Here is a 4,930-nt window from a genome sequence, read left to right as displayed (position 1 = left end):
GAGTTGATGTACTTTTCCTGCTAAGCACAGCTATTCTGCTGAGTACAACTAAACTCCTTAGACACTATATATAAAACAAAACTTTTAAAAAAATTGGGAAGGTGGGGAAAAGAAGGTAGATCAGCTAGGCATCTCAGGTTTCAAGGAATAATACAATAGTGACTTTCCTGGATTTTTTTTTTTTTTTTTTTTTTTTTTTTTTTGCCTCAAAAACCAAACTTGGAGTGGAAGCAGCCAGCAACCCAGAAATGCCAAAAGCCACAGACAAAATAAACTCTAATAAAATAAGGAAAGTCTCTTTCTCTATCCAAAGAAACAAGAAAAGAGTAGCCTAGGAAGACAGAAAACTCTTAGATAATAATTGCTCAACTAAATGCCACAGGGAAAATAAAAAAGATTAACAAACTGTAGCCCCACCCCACACAGGTCTGCAAAGGCTAAGCTGGAGCCTTTATTTCCACTCTTCTTAGGCAGTAATAAGAAACTTTAGCACGGCTGGTTTGGCTCAGTGGATAGAGCGTCGGCCTGTGGACTGAAGGGTCCCGGGTTCGATGCCAGTCAAGGGCATGTACCTTGGTTGCGGGCACATCCCCAGTATGTTTCTCTCTCATTGATGTTTCTAACTCTCTATCCCTCTCCCTTCCTCTCTGTAAAAAATCAATAAAATATATATTTTTTTAAAAAGAAACTTTAAATTCCTATGCACCCCTCCTTGGCCACCATCAGGGTGGCATCAGAGAAGACCAAGTAGAGAGCCAGGAAATTTTATCCTCGATAGTCTCCCTCATGCTCCCCAACATCTGTAGTATCTGTGGAAACGACATAGGAGGCCAGACTTCTGCCCACACTCAGCAGTAATGAGGTTCACTTCTCCTTCCTTACTAGAATGATGTCAGAAGAGGCAACTGGAAAGTCAGGACTTTAACCACCACCAATGGTAACATCTTTCACTTACAAATGTCAACAGCAGTCAGGTGAAAAGCAGTAGCAAGATACTCCTAACCCCGTCAGCCAGTGAGGTGCTAGTTCAAGTCTATTGTGGAGGCAGAATTCATACCCCTTCCTTGGCAGTAATGAGGTAGTGCAATGTCAATTTACAATCACTCATAAAGTTATAGAAAGAGATAGTAAAAACAGAATAGATATATCAAAATGGAATTCTTAAAACTGCTCATGTAGCTTTATAGGAGGGCAAGAAAGAGAAAACAGAAAAGCAGAAAAGATCCCTGGCTGGGGTGGCTCAGTTGGTTGGGAGTCATCCCATGCACTAAAAGGTTGCCGGTTTGATTCCCAGTCAGGGCACATGCCTGGGTTGTGGGCTCAATCCTGGGTGAGGGGCACGCACATGGCAGTCAATCAATGTTCTGCTATCACATCAATTTCTCTCTCTCTCTCCCTTTCTCTCTAAAACTCAGTAAAAATACTTTAAAAAAAAGAAAAGAGAGATAAAAGAACAGAAAAAAATAACAAAATAGTAGACTTAAGCCCTAGCATATCAATAACTGCATTAAATATAAATGGTGTAGATTTACCAATTTAATTACAAAGTGAAAGGATGGAAAAATATCTTTCCCTCATGTTCTTGAAACCACTCCTGCACAATACGAGCACCGTGGCATGGCGCATTGTCTTGTTGGAAGAAGCCATCTCCACTGGGATACACCATCAACATGACAGGATGAACTTGATCAGCAACGATACTTAGGTATGTTGTGCTATTCAGACGTTGTTCCACATGAATTAAAGGGCCCAAATCATGCCAGGAAAACATGCCCCAAGCCATAACACTGCCCCCACCAGCTTGAAGGGTTCTACTCATGCATGTAGGGTGCATGCTTTCATGCTGTTTCCGCCAAATTCTCACTCTGCCATCTGTGTGATGCAACTGGAAACGTGATTCATCGGACCACATGACTTTTTTCCAAAGCTCGACTGTCCAATCTTTGTGTTCCTGTGCGAATTGGAGACGTTTTATCTTGGTAACTGCAGACAACAAAGGTGTTCGAACAGGTCTTCGGCTTCCATATCCCATACTATGCAGTGTACGGCTGATTTGCTTACAAACGTCAGGTGGTCATAATAATCTGGCCACTCACATTCAAATATATCCCATGTTCAAAGGCTGTTAAATCGCGTTGTTTGCCCATATCTTCAGAAAAAAAAAAATCACTTCTACTGTCGTGGTAAACAACCTGCTTCCTTATTTATAATGGTCTGGCCCTCTAGACACTTCAGCGTGAAATTACAGCTAATTTGCCTACAAACGTCAGGTGGTCATAATAATCAGTGTATATAAATATAGAGAACCTAATTATTTCTATCAACAAACTTGGCCTAATTGTCATTTATAGAACACCCTACCCAACAACAACAGAATACACATCCTTTTCAAGAACACATGCAACATTCACCAAGATCAAGAATATTATAGGCTGGAAAGAAAAAAACCTTCAACAAATTTAGAAGCATTAAAATCGCGTAGAGAATATTTTCTGGCCATGACAGATTTAAAGATCAATCAAAAACAGAAATGTAACTAGAAATTCCCCATATGTTTGAAAATTAAACAACACAATTTTAAATGTCTCCTGGGTTAAAGAGGAAGACATCAGATGTTAGAACATATTTTGAATTAAATAAAAATGATAACATCTTATCAAAATGTGTGGGATGCGTTAAAATAGTGCTTAGAGAGAAATTTACAGCATTAAATGCTTATATTAAAAATAAAACAGGCCTCCTGGTACTTAGCACAGGCTGTTTTCTTACACTGACTGTACAGAAATAGGAGGCAGAGTAAACCCACCTCATATACACCTCAGCTCAGGCTATTTGCCTGGTCTGTATTGTGAATGGGGAAACACTGAAAAAATAAATAAATAAATAAATAAATAAATAAATAAATAAATAAAGATAAAAGAGGTCTCAAATCGATGATCTAAGTTTCTACTTTAATAAACTAGAAAAAAGAGAAAATAAACCCAAAGCAAGCACAAAGGAAGAAAATAATAAAGAGGGAGAAAAATAGAACAGGTAAATAATAAAGGAAATCAATGAAACCAAAAGCTAGATCTTTGAGATCTATAAAATTTTAACCTCTAGTTAGGGAGGTAATCTTGTTAACCTCCAGCCTGGTTTCTAAGGAACAGAACAGGGGAGATGCAAATTACCAAAATCAGATATGAAAGAAGAAATATCCCTACATATACCCTATGGATAATAAAGGTGTTTTAGTTTTCAATCCCTGCCATAACAAATCATCACAAATTTAGTGACTCAAACAAGACTCATTTATTATCTCACAGTTCCATAGGTCAGGAATTTGGGTGCGCTGAAATGAGTTTTCTCCTTAGCAGCGGTTCTCAACCTGTGGGTCGCGACCCCTTTGGCGGTCGAATGACCCTTTCAGAGAGGTCGCCTAAGACCATCCTGCATATCAGATATTTACATTACGATTCATAACAGTAGCAACATTACAGTTATGAAGTAGCAACAAAAATAATTTTATGCTTGGGTCACAACATGAGGAACTGTATTTAAAGGGCCAGAAGGTTGAGAACCACTGCCTTAGAGTTTCATAAGACTGAAATCAAGGTATTTACTAGGCTGGCTTTTATTGGGAGGCTCTGGGAAGAACCTGCAGCCAGCTCATTCTAGTTGGCAGAATTTGGTTCCTTGAGATTGTAGGACTGAGGACCCTGTTTCTTTGCTATCACTGGGGTTTCTCACAGCTCCTGGAGACCACCCACATTTCTTTTCACATGAACCTGTACATCTTCAAGCCAACAATAATGCAGAGTCCTTCTGATGTCTCAAATATCTCCGACTTTGTCTTCCACTACCAGCCAGTGAAAAACCCTCTTTTAAAGGGTGCATCTACTTAGGACTGGTCCACCCAGATAACCTCCTTATCTTAAGATCAACTTACTAATAACCTTAATTTTATCTGCAAAATCCCTTTGCTGTGTACTGTAACATAATCATGGAAGCAATGCTTATCATATTCACAGGGGAGGAAATTATGAAAAGGCAAGCACAATTGAGGGCCAATGGTGGTCTTAGAATTCTGCTTACCACAATATTATGAATAACTATATTCTCATAAATTTGACACTTAGATGAATTGATAAATTCCTTAAAATATATAAAGTGCTATACTTTCAACAATAAAGAATATATATGTACATATATAAAGTGCTAAAGATCAATTAAGAGTACATGTATTTATAATGTAATAAATACAATGAATATTCCTGTATTCATTAAAGAAATAGAATTTATAGTCTAAAACCTTTTAGTCTAAACCAAATAACTTTAATGACATATTTTAGTAAATGTTTGCTAAACACATAATACCAAGTCCTCACAAGATCTTTTATCATACAAATGAGGAAGACACACTGCAACTCATTTTATGAAACCAATATTTCCTTTATACCAAACCAGACAAAAACAGTATGGCAAAGAAAACTACAGATCAATATCTTTAATAAGTAACAGACACAAAAACCCTCAATAAATGACTGGCGAACTGTACAACAGCATTAAAAAGATAGGATTACACATCCTGACCAAGCAGGTGTTATCCTGAGAAAAAAGCAGGATTAGTCAAGGCTGGTTCAACACTTTTAAAACAATCAATCAATGTAAATTACCTACCACAAGACTTAAAGATGAAGAACTACATGATCACCTCAATTGATGCAAAAAAACATTTAACAAAACCCAACATCTATTCCTAATGAAAACTCTTAGCAAACTAGGAACAGAAAGGAACTCCCTCAATCTGATCAAGGTCATCTGTACAACCTATACAATACCTGCAGCTAACATTATATTTAATGGTTAAAGTCTGAATGCTTTCCTCCCAAGACCAGAAACAAGACCAGGACATTCATATTCATCTTTGTACTGGGTATCTATCCTAAAT

At 37.6% G+C, this 4,930-nt stretch overlaps 1 non-coding gene across 1 annotated transcript; it reads left to right on the top strand.

Moving 5' to 3' along the window:
* Positions 1-2,734: 2,734 nt before the first annotated feature.
* LOC118660883 lies at positions 2,735-2,866 on the top strand. The gene has a single exon (XR_004969073.1). It is a non-coding gene; the product is annotated as a small nucleolar RNA SNORA51 (small nucleolar RNA).
* The last annotated feature ends 2,064 nt before the right edge of the window (positions 2,867-4,930 follow it).

Source organism: Myotis myotis, unplaced genomic scaffold, assembly GCF_014108235.1.
Source record: "Myotis myotis isolate mMyoMyo1 unplaced genomic scaffold, mMyoMyo1.p scaffold_m19_p_7, whole genome shotgun sequence".
Classification (NCBI taxonomy): Eukaryota; Metazoa; Chordata; class Mammalia; order Chiroptera; family Vespertilionidae; genus Myotis; species Myotis myotis.
This window is presented reverse-complemented; position numbering and strand designations above follow the sequence as displayed.